The sequence below is a fragment of the Somniosus microcephalus genome, chromosome 7 (assembly GCF_052327205.1).
Source record: "Somniosus microcephalus isolate GS21.2 chromosome 7, FLI_Smic_1.0, whole genome shotgun sequence".
In the NCBI taxonomy this organism is placed as follows: domain Eukaryota; kingdom Metazoa; phylum Chordata; class Chondrichthyes; order Squaliformes; family Somniosidae; genus Somniosus; species Somniosus microcephalus.
Genome location: NC_140993.1, coordinates 21,571,522 through 21,589,917, shown reverse-complemented (window position 1 = coordinate 21,589,917; position 18,396 = coordinate 21,571,522).

Here is an 18,396-nt window from a genome sequence, read left to right as displayed (position 1 = left end):
AATGGGGGGGGACACCCTCTCCCGAATTAGAATAGTTTCCTGACACATGAAAAGCTTTCCCAGCGAGCCTGGCATGGAGCACATTTGGCAGCGGGTCTTAAAGGGCTGCAATTCACCGTTAAAGGGGAGGTTATTGTGGTGACAGGAAAGGGGTCTGACTGTGAGCAGTGGTAGCACGAAGACATATGAACAATGCTGCTCCCTTTTATGCTGAAGAGTTGGAGGTCCTGCTGCAGCAAAGGAAGGTCATTCTATTTGGGGCTGAAGATCACCTTTCAGGAAAAAAAAGGCAATAAAGAAAGTCTTGCATTTCTATAGCGCCTATTCACGACCTCAGGACGTCCCAAAGTGCTTTACAGCCAATGAAGAACTTTTTGAAGTGTAGTCACTGTTGTAATGTAGGAAACACGGCAGCCAATTTGCGCACAGCAAGCTCCCACATACAGCAATGTGATAATGACCAGATAATCTGTTTCAGTGATGTTGGTTGAGGGATAAATATTGGCCAGGACACCGGGGCTAACTCCTCTGCTCCTCTTCGAAATCGTGCCCCGGGATCTTTTACGTCCACCTGAGAGAGCAGACGGGGCCTCGGTTTAACGTCTCATCTGAAAGACGGTACCTCCGACAGAGCAGCACTCCCTCAGTTGTACCGAGTGTCAGCCTAGATTTCATGCCCAAGTAAGCACAGGTTCAGACTGCATGGAAGGAGAGTCAATGCAGTCAACTCCGTTTCGCTGTGCTAGGCTGTAAATGAGGAAGAGGTTTGCTATTATCAGGAGAAAAGAGAAGTTAAGTGTTCTCCTCCAGAAATTAAATCCCACTCCAGAGACTCGAACACATAATGCAGCCTGACGCTCCAGCACAGTGCTGAGGGAGTGCCACAGTGTCGGAGGTGCGGGTTTTCAGATGAGATGTTAAACCGAGGCCCTGTCTGCTCTCTCAGGTGGACGTAAAAGATGCAACAGCACTATTCGAAGAAGAGCAGGGTAGACCTGGCCAATATTTATTCCTCAACCAACATCACTAAAACAGATTACATAGAACATAGAAGATAGGAGCAGGAGTAGGCCATTCGGCCCCTCGAGCCTGCTCCGCCATTCGATGAGATCATGGCTGATCATCCAAACTCAGTACCCCGTACCTGCCTTCTCCCCATATCCCTTGATACCTTCAGCTCTAAGAAATATATCTAACTCCTTCTTGAATATATTTAAAGACTTGGCCTCAACCGCCTTCTGTGGTAGAGAATTCCACAGGTTCACCACTCTCTGGGTGAAGAAATTCTTCCTCATCTCTGTCCTAAATGGCTTACCTGTAGTGTATGTACCCATCTACCTTTAAGAGAACTATTGTATGTAACCGTCCACCTTTAAGAGAACTACTTTAGGTGTTGCACTACTTTGTTGGCTTCTGTATACTGTAATACCGACGGTGACCACACCGGTATATAAGTGCTGTGTCAGGATTTATTGGGCAGATTCGCCCTGACCTTCGAATAGTAAAGTCCTGTTTTAAGTTACTCTGGTAGTCTGTGTATTAATTAACTAAACAACCCACAGACTTTACAGTGGCGACGAGTCCGATCGTACCCTGCGGCAACAATACTTCCGAAGCAGTTAACGAGCATCGAGAAGAGACAACCACCCTCGTCATTCTGCTGAGAGAAAACTCGAGTCTGCAGAGCTGGAAAGGAGGAAGAATTCAGAGACAAAGACTTCCATCAGCAACAGGCACTGACTGTCCCTTCTGCCACAGTGAGGAGTGAGCCGATCAGCACGAGAAGCAAGCCGGTCACGGTGACTGTGAGTAAGGGAAAAGTAAAAAGAATAACCGGAGGATAAGGGCGGTGCACTCGACCACGGTCGAGGGGGAAAGGAGCCGGACAGAAGTCGGGCCCAGAGGCGCTGAGACTGGGGCAGCATGGAGCAAGGAAGCCGTGGTACAGACAGGCTGGGGACGCAATGGCGTCGTGAGACAGCTAGACCACGACCGGCGGAAAAGGCCGGGCAGCGACCGAAGCCACGAAGCGCTGCGACCGGGAGCGTAGGCGCGGGAAGATATAAAAACTCAGCCGCAGCCGGGGAGGGAAGCACCGGACTGCGAGAGGGCTGGGAGGCGCGATTGGGAGCCGAGCGAGCGGGAGAGGCAGAGCCGACCAAGGGAGACTGAGCGAGAGCCAGTCCAGCGGCTGAAACTGTTCGCCGTCAACGGGGTGTACCCAGCGCCGGTAGAGCCGAGCGAGCGGGAGAGAGACAGAGCCCGAGCAAGTGGAACTGAGCGAGAGCCAGCCCAGCGGCTGAAACTGTTCACCATCAACGGGGTGTACCCAGCGCCGGTTGCCCTGCCGAGAAAAGGGAAAGCACTGAAGCCGACGCGCAGGCTGTGAACCTGAAAGCCAGCGGCCGTCGCCCGTGGGGAAAGTGTACCCCTCCCGCCAGGGGAAGAAACGCGGGAAGCCGCCATTAGGCGGAGAAGAAGACAGAAGCGGGGAACCGCCATTGAAGTGGGCGGGGAGAGAAGATAAGCGCGGGAAACTGCCATTTTCGCGGGAACCGCCATCTTGAAAAAAAAATGAAAATTTAAAGAAATAATCCGTGGTGTTATCAGGAAGAGAGGAAGATGCCTAAGCGTGGTAACATCAACGATTTTAATTCCGAGGTAGAAGACTGGGCCACGTATGTGGAACGCATTGAGATCTATGGTAAGGCCAATAAAATAGAAGAAGATGACAAAGCTATAACCTTGCTAAACTCGATGGGCGCGAAGACATACGGGCTCTTGAAGCATCTACTAGCACCAGCTAAACTGGCGGATCAGACTTTCAATGATATTGTTGCTGTCCTGAAGGATCATTTTAACCCCGCACCACTGATGTTAGTGGAACGGTTCAAATTTTACGCGAGAACACAACGGAAAGAGGAAAGCAACACGGAGTACCTGATTGAACTGCGTAGGCTAGCGAAACACTGTTAGTTTAGGGAAAATCTGTCAGAGGCACTCAGAGACAAATTCGTGTGCGGAATGTCAAAGGAAGAAACACAAAAACGACTGCTCGAAGAGAACGATCTTACACTTGATAAGGCTGTCCTTATTGCTGCATCGAACGAAGCCGCAGCGAAAGGAACGGTGGAAATGCAGCTAAAGGCAGCGGCACTCAGGGTGCAGCAAATTACTTCGGGTACAACGAAATGCTATCGTTGTGGGAAGACAACACACGACCAGAACCAATGCTGGGTTAAAAACCAGGAATGTAGGAAATGTGGCAAGCTCGGTCACATAGCTAAGGTATGCCGGTCAGGAAAGAAGACCAACAATAATGAGTCACCACAAAAGAGGTACAGAAAGGTACATGAGGTGACTAGGAAGAGTCCGGAAGAACAGAATTCGGACTCACACTCCAACTGCAAGGAACTGGATAGTCTGAGAATTCACAATGTGAGTAATGAAGCTGACCGACAAGCTATCTGGATCACACTACAGATTGCAAAAGTCCAAGTGAAAATGGAAGTGGACACCGGATCGGCGTTGACGGTCATGAATAAGCATGATTATAAAAAGTTATTCAAGCATATTCCCCTACGGGATACGGAACTAGTATTGCAGACATACACGGGGCACAAAGTATACCCCATCGGAAAGATAGAAGTCAAGGTGAGATACAAGGACAAAGATCACCAAAGGATGGACCTGTATGTGTTGCCTGAGGGAGGTCCACCACTTCTGGGACGCGAGTGGATCAGGAAAATAAAGATAGACTGGCATTCACTAAACACCATGACGGTAGATTCCGGAAAGGAAGATGTCAAACCTGAACGGTTGTCCAGAATATTGGACGAAGCTAAAGAGGTATTCCAGCAAGGACTGGGAACACTGCGAGGAATTAAAGCAAAGGTTAAGATTGCAGAACATGCAAGCCCAAAATTTTTCAAAGCCAGATCGGTACCTTACGCGATACGACCTGCTGTGGAGGCAGAACTGGAAGAACTTGAACGATCAGGGGTACTGTCAAAATTGGACTGGAGTGAGTGGGCCATGCCCATTGTTCCTGTCATGAAGTCTTCACCAAGTAACAAGCCAGGGGGACCGGGGAAGGTCCGCATCTGCGGAGACTTCAAGATCACAATGAATCCGGTGCTTCACACGGTACAATACCCGCTTCCGTGGATTGAAGATATCTTTGCTTCGTTGGCTGGAGGGAAACACTTCACCAAGATAGACCTGGCACAGGCATACTTACAAATGGAAGTCGAGGAAGAGTCGCGTCAGTACCTCACCATCAACACACACAGAGGCTTGTATCGTTATAATAGACTGGTTTTTGGGGTAGCTTCGGCTCCAGCAATTTGGCAGAGGGCCATGGAGCAGGTATTACAAGGAATTCCAAGCACGCAGTGTTACTTAGACGATATCCTGATTACGAGAGAAGACGAGGAAGAACACCTCACAAATTTGAAACTGGTGCTCACTAGGTTGAAGGAATATGGCCTTCGAGTTAATCGCAAGAATTGTGAGTTCTTCCAAAAACGGATCTCGTACTGCGGTCATGTCATTGACCGAGAGGGGCTGCACAAGTCACCTGACAAGGTAGAAGCTGTCGTGAAGGCCCCCGCTCTGGAAAACGTATCACAGTTAAGATCATTCTTGGGGTTGATTAATTATTATCACAAGTTTCTGCCGAATCTATCCACGGTGCTGCATCCGCTGAATGCTCTGTTGCGGAAAGAAGTACCATGGAAGTGGAGTGAGGAATGTAAAAAGGCCTTTCGCAGAAGCAAGGCGGTGATTACCTCTGAAGAAGTGTTGGCTCATTTCAACCCAACGTTACCTCTTCGTCTAGCTTGTGATGCTTCCCCCTATGGAATTGGAGCAGTACTTTCACACAAGTTACCAAATGGCTCGGAAAGGCCAGTGGCATTCGCGTCCCTATCATTGACCTCCAGGGAGCGAAATTATGCTCAAATAGATAGGGAGGCCCTCAGCCTTGTGTGGGGCGTAAAGAAATTCAATCATTACCTGCAGGGCAAGAAGTTCACATTACTGACAGACCACCAGCCGTTGGTGTCCATATTCAACCCTAACAAGGCCGTTTCCACCATGACAGCGCAAAGGTTACAGAGGTGGTCCGTGTTACTTGGGGCACACCAATATGACATCGAATACAAAAGGTCCAAACAGCATGGAAATGCTGATGGGTTATCGCGTTTGCCATTGCCGATAGTAGAAGAAGCGACTACAGTGGACCCGGTAGAGATGTTCCACTCATCCATAGTGGAATGTCTACCAGTAACAAATTCGATGATCGAAAACGAAACAAGAAATGGCCCGACTCTCTCACGAGTCTATGATTTAACGGTGGAGGGATGGCCAGCACAGGGCGAACCAACGCTGCCAGCATTTTCGCAGAGCAAAGAACAGCTGTCAGTGTGTCGAGGAACCCTGATGTGTGGATCTAGAGTGGTGATTCCACCCAAACTTCAACAGAAGGTGTTAAAGGAGCTGCACGAGGGACATCTGGGTGGAGTGAAAATGAAGAACCTAGCAAGAGCGTTCGTGTGGTGGCCAGGCATTGATGGGGACATCGAAGAAATCACTAAGAGCTGTCTAGGATGCCAGAAGGTCCAAAACGCGCCACCACAGGCTCCTCTGCATCCATGGGAGTGGCCCTCATCTCCTTAGCAAAGGGTACACATCGACTTTGCTGGTCCATTTATGGACTCAATGTTTCTAATAGTGGTGGATGCACACTCCAAGTGGCCGGAGGTAATAAAGATGTCCACCACCACCACGGAAAAAACCATCACAGTGTTAAGGACCATGTTTGCTAGGAATGGGCTGCCGGAACAGATCTGTTCTGATAATGGACCGCAATTTGTGTCCGAAGAATTCAAGAAATTCTTAAAGAGCAATGGGGTTAAGCACTACACGTCAGCCCCATACCATCCCGCCTCCAATGGATTGGCTGAAAGGTTTGTCCAGACCTTCAAGAAGGCCATAAAGGCCATGGGTAATGAAGCCATTAACTTACAACATAAGGTGGATAGCTTCTTGTTGGCGTACAGGAATGCAACACATGCGGTCACAAATCAAACTCCCGCCATGATGTTTTTTAATAGACGACTAAGATGCCGGCTGGATTTGCTTAAGCCAAACGTCAGAAGGGACGTAGAGAACCGGCAATTCCAGGGCATGAATGAAAGGCCAACTAGATCTTTTCAGATAGGTCAACAAGTTTTGGCCCGGGACTACCGTACTGAGAAATGGCAGCCTGGAACTATTGGAAAAAGGCTAGGGCCGTTGATGTATACGGTGGACATTGGGGACAGTATAATAAGGCGCCATGTTGACCAGATCATAGGGTCAGCCACAAATGGCCAATCTACTCCACCACCTTACACGGTTAATGTTGAGACAGAGATACCCAGAACACCTACCTCCGATCTGGTAATACTGGAATCAGATGAACCTGACACTGTCCTTCAAGCCGAATCGACCTTGCCAGAAGCACCTGCTACTCCGCCGGGAGTTACGACACCACTGAGGCGTTATCCGGACAGAGTCCGGAAACCTCCAGAGAGACTGAATCTGTGAACTGTCTTGCATAAAGTTGTATATATGTTATAATGTATGTTTAATGGGGAATCAGTATGTTGTAAGCTAAAAAGGGAGGATTGTAGTGTATGTACCCGTCTACCTTTAAGAGAACTATTGTATGTAACCGTCCACCTTTAAGAGAACTACTTTAGGTGTTGCACTACTTTGTTGGCTTCTGTATACTGTAATACCGACGGTGACCACACCGGTATATAAGTGCTGTGTCAGGATTTATTGGGCAGATTCGCCCTGACCTTCGAATAGTAAAGTCCTGTTTTAAGTTACTCTGGTAGTCTGTGTATTAATTAACTAAACAACCCACAGACTTTACATTACCCCTTATCCTTAGACTATGACCCCTGGTTCTGGACTCTCCGACCATCGGGAACATTCTACCTGCATCTAGTTTGTCCAGACCTGTCAGAATTTTATAAGTTTCGATGAGATCCCCTCTCATTCTTCTAAACTCCAGCGAGTATAAGCCCAATCGACCCAATCTCCCCTCATACGTCATTCCTGCCATCCCAGGGATCAGCCTTGTGAATCTTCGCTGAACTCCTTCCATGGCAAGAACATCCTTCCTCAGATAAGGTGACCAAAACTGCACACAGTACTCAAGGTGTGGCCTCACCAAGGCCCTGTACAACTGCAGCAGGACATTCTTGCTCCTGTACTCAAACCCTTTTGCTATGAAGGCCAATATACCATTTGCCTTCTTCACTGCCTGCTGCACCTGCATGCTTACCTTCAGTGACTGGTGCACAAGGACACCCAGGTCTCATTGCACTTCCCCTTCTCCCAATCTATTGCCATTCAGATAATAGTCTGCCTTTCTGTTTTTGACACCAAAGTGGATAACCTCGCATTTATCCACGTTATATTGCATCTGCCACGCTTCTGCCCAATCACCCAACCTGTCCAAATCATCCTGGATTTTCTCGGTATCCTCCTCGCAGCACACACGCCCACCCAGCTTTGTGTCATCTGCAAACTTGGAGATATTACATCTAGTTCCCTTATCTAGATCATTAATGTATATTGTGAATAGCTGGGGTCCAAGGACTGATCCCTGCGGCACCCCACTAGTCACTGCCTGCCACTCAGAAAAAGACCCATTAATTCCTACTCTCTGCTTTCTGTCCGCCAACCAGTTCTCTATCCAAGTCAATACCTTGCCTCCAATCCCATGTGCCTTAACTTTACATGCTAATCTTTTATGCGGGACCTTATCGAAAGCCTTTTGAAAGTCCAAATACACCACATCTACTGGTTCTCCCTTATCTATCTGGTCATGATCACATTGCTGTTTGTGGGAGCTTGCTGTGTGCAAATTGGCTGCCGCGTTTCCTACATTACAACAGTGACTACACTTCAAAAAGTACTTCATTGGTTGTAAAGCGCGTCGGGACATCTAGGTAGATGAAGTAGTCCACTCTTTCCACGTTTTCTCCATTAACCTGACTGCTGTTTATTGCAGCACGTGTGCTGATACTTTCATTAAACAAATCAGTAGCCCAAAGGCAGCTGCCTCGCTGTGTCTCTGAGATTGGGCGACCGAAGAGGGTGACATCATCCATGTCATCCAGGAAACAGAGATCTGATCGACGGCAACGCTGATATTTGCAGAGGTGCAGTCAAGGATGCGGTCTATTGCCTGACAGGATAGGTTTGGAGCCAGGATCTATCCCTGCCTCACTCTGGTGCAGCACCTCTCAACATTGTGGGACGCCTGTCGGACCCGTACTCCGGCGTCATTACGTGGATCGCGAGTTAGACTCAGACCGATGTCAAGGATAGCCGGTGCCTTCCATAGAGGGCTTTCTCGCAACAGAATCAAAGGCTGCCTTGAAGTCCACGCCTGCAACTGCATTTGAATTTGCCAGGAGTGTCAGACAATAGGCGGAGAGCAAGTGTGAGCAAGTCCATTGTCGATCACTCATCGGTGAAACACGGTTGCTCAGGGCGATGATGCTTTATTAGGACTGGCTCAAGCCGAGCAAGTAGGATGTAGGAAAAGACATTTCCTGGAACAGAAAGGAGGGTTGTTGGTCTATAACTCGGTGTGTGAGCCTATTCCTTTATAGAACGAGATAATGATCCCTTCCTTCCACTGGCAACTTCCCAGAACTCCAAACCTGAACAAAGATTTGATGCAATGCTGCGCTCAATGGCTCAATCGTGTATTTGAGAAGTTCGGGGGTTATACGGCTGGGGACAGAAGCCCGGCCACTTTGTAGTTGCTTTCTGGTTGAGCGGACCTCTTCCATCGTGGGTCTCTCTCTCTCTCGAGGTGGGTCTCGGGACTAGTATCTACTGCTAATGAGCCCAGCTCTGAGCATGGGGTGGCTTCAGGGTGCTTGAGTGCCTACTCATGGGGCAGGTATTTCCAGCACAATTCGCCCGGCATCAGCCAAACCAGCGATGGAGTCAGTGTCTAGGGAGCGGAGTTTGTGGCGGGGGCCGAAGACAATGGCTTCGGTCGTCCCAATAATTAACTGGAGGAAGTTTCTGTTCGTTCAATATTGGATGTCGGACAAGCAGCGTGACAAATCCGAGGCAGCAAGAGATGGGGTGAGGTGTCCTCAGCGTATGTGTGGAATCTAGCGCTGTATTTTTTGGATGATGCCGTGCCAAAGGACAGCCAGTAGATGAGAAATTGGGAGAGGGGAGCAAGGATAGATCCTTGGGGGACACCAGGGGCAACGGCGCGGGAGCGGGAAGAGAAGCCGTTGCAGGAGACTCTCTGGCTACAACAATGGAACCCGGCGAGTGCAGTCCCACACAGCTGGACGACAGAGGAGAGGCGTTGGAGGAGGATGGTGTGGCCAACCGTGCCAAAGGCTGCAGACAGCTCGAGAAGGACGAGGAGGGATAGTGCACCATGAGCAGAGTCACGCATGATGCCATTTGTAACTTTGATCAGTGAAGCAAGCCTCTCTACGCCTTGTGCCTCATCAGTGAAACTTTTCTATGCCTTGCAACTCCAACGTGTTCGGTGCAGAGCGAGAATGGCACCCGGAGCATTATTTGTAACGTTCATGTGGCTATGAAGAGGTTTATCAGATGAGATAGCACCATTACTGCAGGTTTTCTGATTGGCTGCTCAGCTGCTTTCTCACACGGAATGGGTCCAAATACTTCAAATCAAATCAAATCAATTTATTTGCCATATGTATTACTACAATGGAATGTTTTTACTCCCCGATCACTTCCACAATAGGCTGTGGGAGCTCACAGAGACACGTCGCTATTCTACAGCGCCATGTTCAGTAAAAGTCAATTCAATTGCGTCCAATGGCAGTGGGAACGCGATGTCCATCAGCCGCTCCGTCTCCGCGGACTCCTCCTCCCTGTTGCCGGCTCCACAATATGGTGTCCTTCTTCTCACGCTCACCGTCTGGCCTCAGGTCTCCATGCCCGTCTCTCCCTCCTTCCCCTCGAACTGCGAGCTTCCCGCACTGTCGCCGGTTCAAATTTGCAACGGCCCGGGGCCTGCCTCTCACGCTCACGTCCGGCCTCCAACCGCCATGCCCGGCTCCCCTCCTCCTAGTCCGAAACAGAAATTCACAACAAGGAGCTGCCGGGCGACGTGCCGAAGCGGGTCTTCGTGGCTGCTGCTGCCGCTTCCCGCTGCTGTGCTGCCTCCGCCCGACTCACCGACCGCATCGCTCCGGCACCGGGAGCGGGCGGCGGTGGGTGCGGGCCATCCGAAGCAGGAGAGCGCTTAGCTCCGGACCCTCGGACTCCCGGGTTTGTGTTTACCATCATTTATTTCCCCGTCTCTCTCCGCTCGTCCGTCTAGCTGAGAAAACTCGCTTTCCGCCGGTAATTCCGACTCTTCAACCGTTAACGACCGTCACCGTTACTTCGAGAATGGGCTGTGCGCTGAAAAAAAAATGAACACTGGGTTAGTGCGCAATCGATATACAAAGAACTACTCCTTAGGGAGTGCACCTTACAGCAGTTCCAAGCGTGTGGTTCCATTTTGCCAGCTCACACTATGGTACTTAGCGATGAGAAGTGAAAGGCTGACATTTGTTAATGCTGCGCAATTACCCATTGTACTTGGCTCATCAGGAAATCGCCTCCAAAGGAACTTTACTCACATCCTCTGGAGCATGACATCTGCTCAAATATAAGGGAGCTCGAGCCAAGACTGCTGCCTAATCTTTCCAGTGAAACTACTGGAAACTCTGGAAGGAATGCAAAGAATTCAGAAGAAACGAGGAAATAACTTATTCTTGATATTGCTGCAAAAATGGTTTGCAACTTAATTCTTTTTAACCCATTACTCTTCCTTTAATCGCTTCTCCGCCACAACCTTTACACTTGCAGGCAGAGAAGCAGAACAAGGGGAAAGTATAAACTATTATTCACTTTACTGTCACTCCAAAAGGTCTGATTGATGGAGATGTGGCATCTCAGGACAAGGGCAACAGGCTGCCATGGCGATTCCCTTAACAACAAAGCAACTGACGGCCAAGTATTCTCAGCACACGAGCGGGAGTTAACTCTAAGCATCTGGAAAATAAACTCAGGGCTTCATTGATGCATAGGGACAGGAGGAGGCCATTCAGCCCCTCGAGTCTGTTCCGCCATTCAATGAGATCATGGCTGATCTGTATCCTAACTCCAGCCTCCTCCCTTGGCTCCACATCGCTTCATACCCTTGGCTAGCAAAACTCTATCGAGCTAAGAGTTAAAATGATTAATTGTGCTAGTATCTACTGCTTTTTGTGCAAGAGCGTTCCACACTTCCATCACTCTTTGCATGAATGAAGTGTTTCCTAACTTCTCTCCTGAATGGCCTGGCTCTCATTTCAAGCGAAAATTGTTGTGGTTGTTAACTTGCAGGCCAATCATCTCAGCCCCAGCACATCGTTGCAGGAGTTCCTCAGGGCAGTGTCCAAGGCCCAACCATCTTCAGCTGCTTCATCAATGACCTTCCCTCCATCATAAGGTCAGAAGTGGGGATGTTTCTTATTGCATAGTGTTCAGTGCCATTCGCAACTCCTCAGATAATGAAGCAGTCCATGGCCACATGCAGCAAGACCTGGACAACATTCAGGTTTGGGCTGATAAGTGGCAGGTAACATTCACGCCACACAAATGCCAGACAATGACCATCTCCAGCAAGTGAAAGTCTAACCACCGCCCCTTGACATGCAATGGCTCAAGGAGCTGAATGGCCTACTCCTGCTCCTATTTCTTATTACCATTGGAATCATAGAAACATAGAATGGTTACAGCACAGAAGGAGGCCATTCAGCGCATCGAGCCTGTGCCAGCTCTCTACAAGAGCACTTCAGCCAGTCCCACTCCCCCGCCCTTTCCCCGTAGCCCTGCAATTTTTTTTTCCTTCGGGTGCTTATCCAATTCTCTTTTGAAAGCCACGATTGAGTCTGCCGCCACCACTCTCTCAGGCAGTGCATTCCAGATCCTAAACACTCGCTGGGTAAAAAAGTTTTTCCTATGTTGTCTTTGGTTCTTCTGCCAATTACCTTAAATCTGTGTCCTCTGGTTCTCGACCCTTCAACCAATGGGAACAGTTTCTCTCTATCTACTCTGTCTAGACCCCTCATGATTTTGAACACCTCTATCAAATCTCCTCTCAACTTTCTCTGCTCTAAGGAGAACAACCCCAGCTTCTCCAGTGTATCTATGTAACTGAATCGGCCATGATCTTAATGAATGGCGGAGCAGGCTCGAGGGGCCAAATGACCAACTCCTGCTCCTACGTCTTATGTTCTTATGACGTTCCTCATCCCTGGAACCATTCTTGTAAATCTTTTCTGCACCCTCTCTAAGGCCTTCAAATCCTTCCTAAAGTGCGGTGCCCAGAACTGGACACAATAATTCAGTTGAGGTCGGACAAGTATTTTATAAAGGCTCATCATAACTTCCTTACTTTTGTTCTCTATGGGAGAATTTTTCAGAGGATCAGCGGGAGCATTTGGTGGCGAGTCAGCTGGGGAAAAAAAATTATTGACCGTGTAAAGTCTGTGGGTTGTTTCGTTAATTAATACACAGACTACCAGAGTAACTTAAAACAGGACTTTACTATTCGAAGGTCAGGGCGAATCTGCCCAATAATCCTGACACAGCACTTATATACCGGTGTGGTCACCGTCGGTATTACAGTATACAGAAGCCAACAAAGTAGTGCAACACCTAAAGTAGTTCTCTTAAAGGTGGACGGTTACATACAATAGTTCTCTTAAAGGTAGACGGGTACATACACTACAATCCTCCCTTTTTAGCTTACAGCATACTGATTCCCCATTAAACATACATTATAACATATATACAACTTTATGCAAGACAGTTCACAGATTCAGTCTCTCTGGAGGTTTCCGGACTCTGTCCGGATAACGCCTCGGTGGTGTCGTAACTCCCGGCGGGGTAGCAGGTGCTTCTGGCAAGGTCGATTCGGCTTGAAGGACAGTGTCAGGTTCATCTGATTCCAGTATTACCAGATCGGAGGTAGGTGTTCTGGGTATCTCTGTCTCAACATTAACCGTGTAAGGTGGTGGAGTAGGTTGGCCATTTGTGGCTGACCCTATGATCTGGTCAACATGGCGCCTTATTATACTGTCCCCAATGTCCACCATATACATCAACGGCCCTAGCCTTTTTCCAATAGTTCCAGGCTGCCATTTCTCGGTACGGTAGTCCCGGGCCAAAACTTGTTGACCTATCTGAAAAGATCTCGTTGGCCTTTCATTCATGCCCTGGAATTGCCGGTTCTCTACGTCCCTTCTGACGTTTGGCTTAAGCAAATCCAGCCGGCATCTTAGTCGTCTATTAAAAAACATCATGGCGGGAGTTTGATTTGTGACCGCATGTGTTGCATTCCTGTACGCCAACAAGAAGCTATCCACCTTATGTTGTAAGTTAATGGCTTCATTACCCATGGCCTTTATGGCCTTCTTGAAGGTCTGGACAAACCTTTCAGCCAATCCATTGGAGGCGGGATGGTATGGGGCTGACGTGTAGTGCTTAACCCCATTGCTCTTTAAGAATTTCTTGAATTCTTCGGACACAAATTGCGGTCCATTATCAGAACAGATCTGTTCCGGCAGCCCATTCCTACAAAACATGGTCCTTAACACTGTGATGGATTTTTCCGTGGTGGTGGTGGACATCTTTATTACCTCCGGCCACTTGGAGTGTGCATCCACCGCTATTAGAAACATTGAGTCCATAAATGGACCAGCAAAGTCGATGTGTACCCTTTGCCAAGGAGATGAGGGCCACTCCCATGGATGCAGAGGAGCCTGTGGTGGTGCGTTTTGGACCTTCTGGCATCCTAGACAGCTCTTAGTGATTTCTTCGATGTCCCCATCAATGCCTGGCCACCACACAAACGCTCTTGCTAGGTTCTTCATTTTCACTCCACCCAGATGTCCCTCGTGCAGCTCCTTTAACACCTTCTGTTGAAGTTTGGGTGGAATCACCACTCTAGATCCACACATCAGGGTTCCTCGACACACTGACAGCTGTTCTTTTCTCTGCGAAAATGCTGGCAGCGTTGGTTCGCCCTGTGCTGGCCATCCCTCCACCGTTAAATCATAGACTCGTGAGAGAGTCGGGTCATTTCTTGTTTCGTTTTCGATCATCGAATTTGTTACTGGTAGACATTCCACTATGGATGAGTGGAACATCTCTACCGGGTCCACTGTAGTCGCTTCTTCTACTATCGGCAATGGCAAGCGCGATAACCCATCAGCATTTCCATGCTGTTTGGATCTTTTGTATTCGATGTCATATTGGTGTGCCCCAAGTAACACGGACCACCTCTGTAACCTTTGCACTGTCATGGTGGAATCGGCCTTGTTAGGGTTGAATATGGACACCAACGGCTGGTGGTCTGTCAGTAATGTGAACTTCTTGCCCTGCAGGTAATGATTGAATTTCTTTACGCCCCACACAAGGCTGAGGGCCTCCCTATCTATTTGAGCATAATTTCGCTCTGCGGAGGTCAATGATCGGGACGCGAATGCCACTGGCCTTTCCGAGCCATTTGGTAACTTGTGTGAAAGTACTGCTCCAATTCCATAGGGGGAAGCATCACAAGCTAGACGAAGAGGTAACGTTGGGTTGAAATGAGCCAACACTTCTTCAGAGGTAATCAACGCCTTGCTTCTGCGAAAGGCCTTTTTACATTCCTCACTCCACTTCCATGGTACTTCTTTCCGCAACAGAGCATTCAGCGGATGCAGCACCGTGGATAGATTCGGCAGAAACTTGTGATAATAATTAATCAACCCCAAGAATGATCTTAACTGTGATACGTTTTCCAGAGCGGGGGCCTTCACGACAGCTTCTATCTTGTCAGGTGAGTGGTGCAGCCCCTCTCGGTCAATGACATGACCGCAGTACGAGATCCGTTTTTGGAAGAACTCACATTTCTTGCAATTAACTCGAAGGCCATATTCCTTCAACCTAGTGAGCACCAGTTTCAAATTTGTGAGGTGTTCTTCCTCGTCTTCTCCCGTAATCAGGATATCGTCTAAGTAACACTGCGTGCTTGGAATTCCTTGTAATACCTACTCCATGGCCCTCTGCCAAATTGCTGGAGCCGAAGCTACCCCAAAAACCAGTCTATTATAACGATACAAGCCTCTGCGTGTGTTGATGGTGAGGTACTGACGCGACTCTTCCTCGACTTCCATTTGTAAGTATGCCTGTGCCAGGTCTATCTTGGTGAAGTGTTTCCCTCCAGCCAACGAAGCAAAGATATCTTCAATCCGCGGAAGCGGGTATTGTACCGTGTGAAGCATCGGATTCACTGTGATCTTGAAGTCTCCGCAGATGCGGACCTTCCCCGGTCCCCCTGGTTTGTTGCTTGGTGAAGACTTCATGACGGGAACAATGGGCGTGGCCCACTCACTCCAGTCCACTTTTGACAGTACCCCTGATCATTCAAGTTCTTCCAGTTCTGCCTCCACAGCAGGTCGTATCGCGTAAGGTACCGATCTGGCTTTGAAAAATTTTGGGCTTGCATGTTCTGCAATCTTAACCTTTGCTTTAATTCCTCGCAGTGTTCCCAGTCCTTGCTGGAATACCTCTTTAGCTTCGTCTAATATTCTGGACAACCGTTCAGGTTTGACATCTTCCTTTCCGGAATCTACCGTCATGGTGTTTAGTGAATGCCAGTCTATCTTTATTTTCCTGATCCACTCCCGCCCCAGAAGTGGTGGACCTCCCTCAGGCAACACATACAGGTCCATCCTTTGGTGCTCTTTGTCCTTGTATCTCACCTTGACTTCTATCTTTCCGATGGGGTATACTTTGTGCCCCATGTATGTCTTCAATACTAGTTCCGTATCCCGTAGGGGAATATGCTTGAATAACTTTTTAGAATCATGCTTATTCATGACCGTCAACGCTGTTCCGGTGTCCACTTCCATTTTCACTTGGACTTTTGCAATCTGTAGTGTGATCCAGATAGCTTGTCGGTCAGCTTCATTACTCACATTGTGAATTCTCAGACTATCCATTTCCTTGCAGTTGGAGTGTGAGTCCGAATTCTGTTCTTCCGGACTCTTCCTAGTCACCTCATGTACCTTTCTGTACCTCTTTTGTGGTGACTCATTATTGTTGGTCTTCTTTCCTGACTGGCATACCTTTGCTATGTGACCGAGCTTGCCACATTTCCTACATTCCTGGTTTTTAAACCAGCATTGGTTCTGGTCGTGTGTTGTCTTCCCACAACGATAGCATTTCATTGTACCCGAAGTAATTTGCTGCACACTGAGTGCCGCTGCCTTTAGCTGCATTTCCGCCGTTCCTTTCGCTGCGGCTTCGTTCGATGCAGCAATAAGGACAACCTTCTCAAGTGTAAGATCGTTCTCTTCGAGCAGTCGTTTTTGTGTTTCTTCCTTCGACATTCCGCACACGAATTTGTCTCGCAATGCCTCTGTCAGATTGCCTCCAAACTGGCAGTGTTTCGCTAGTCTACGCAGTTCGAGCAAGTATTCTGCGTTGCTTTCATCTTTCCTTTGCGTTATCGCATAGAATTTGAATCGTTCCGCCAACATCAACGGTGTGGGGTTCAAGTGATCCTTCAGAACAGCCACAATATCATCGAAAGTCTGATCCGCCGGTTTAGCTGGTGATAGTAGATGCTTCAAGAGCCCGTATGTCTTCGCGCCCATCGAGTTTAGCAAGGTTATAGCTTTGTCATCTTCTTCTATTTTATTGGCCTCACAATAGATCTCAATGCGTTCCACATACGTGGTCCAGTCTTCTACCTCGGAATTAAAATCGTTGATGTTACCACGCTTAGGCATCTTCCTCTCTTCCTGATAACACCACGAATTACTTCTTTAAATTTTCTTTTTTTTTCCAAGATGGCGGTTCCCGCGAAAATGGCGGTTTCCCGCGCTTATCTTCTCTCCCCGCCCACTTCAATGGCGGTTTCCCACTTCTGTCTTCTTCTGCGCCTAATGGCGGCTTCCCGCGTTTCTTCCCCTGGCGGAAGGGGTACACTTTCCCCACGGGTGACGGCCGCTGGCTTTCAGGTTCACAGCCTGCGCGTCGGCATCAGTGCTTTCCCTTTTCTCGGCAGGGCAACCGGCGCTGGGTACACCCCGTTGACGGCGAACAGTTTCAGCCGCTGGGCTGGCTCTCGCTCAGTTCCCCTTGCTCGGGCTCTGTCTCTCTCCCGCTTGCTCGGCTCTACCGGCGCTGGGTACACCCCGTTGACGGCGAACAGTTTCAGCCGCTGGACTGGCTCTCGCTCAGTCTCCCTTGGTCGGCTCTGCCTCTCCCGCTCGCTCAGCTCCCAATCGCGCCTCCCAGCCCTCTCGCAGTCCGGTGCTTCCCTCCCCGGCTGCGGCTGAGTTTTTATATCTTCCCGCGCCTACGCTCCCGGTCGCAGCGCTTCGTGGCTTCGGTCGCTGCCTGGCCTTTTTCGCCGGTCGCGGTCTAGCTGTCTCACGACGCCGTTGCGTCCCCAGCCTGTCTGTACCGCGGCTTCCTTGCTCCACGCTGCCCCAGTCTCAGCGCCTCTGGGCCCGACTTCTGTCCGGCTCCTTTCCCCCTCGACCGTGGTCGAGTGCACCGCCCTTATCCTCCGGTTATTCTTTTTACTTTTCCCTTACTCACAGTCACCGTGGCCGGCTTGCTTCTCGTGCTGATCGGCTCACTCCTCACCATGGCAGAAGGGACAGTCAGTGCCTGTTGCTGATGGAAGTCTTTGTCTCTGAATTCTTCCTCCTTTCCAGCTCTGCAGACTCGAGTTTTCTCGCAGCAGAACGACGAGGGCGGTTGCCTCTTCTCGACGCTCGTTAACTGCTTCGGAAGTATTGTTGCCGCAGGGTACGATCGGACTCGTCGCCACTGTAAAGTCTGTGGGTTGTTTAGTTAATTAATACACAGACTACCAGAGTAACTTAAAACAGGACTTTACTATTCGAAGGTCAGGGCGAATCTGCCCAATAATCCTGACACAGCACTTATATACCGGTGTGGTCACCGTCGGTATTACAGTATACAGAAGCCAACAAAGTAGTGCAACACCTAAAGTAGTTCTCTTAAAGGTGGACGGTTACATACAATAGTTCTCTTAAAGGTAGACGGGTACGTACACTGCAGACCGGGTAGGGAACCAAAGTTAGAAGCTGTTGCTTACTGCATTTGGAAGACAGATTGAGCTTTATGCAGCTTGCAAGTGTTTGGACAGGTTGGGTGATTGGGCAGAAGCATGGCAGATGCAATATAACATGGATAAATGCAAGGTTATCCACTTTGGTGGCAAAAACAGGAAGGCAGATTATTATTTAAATGGCAATAGAT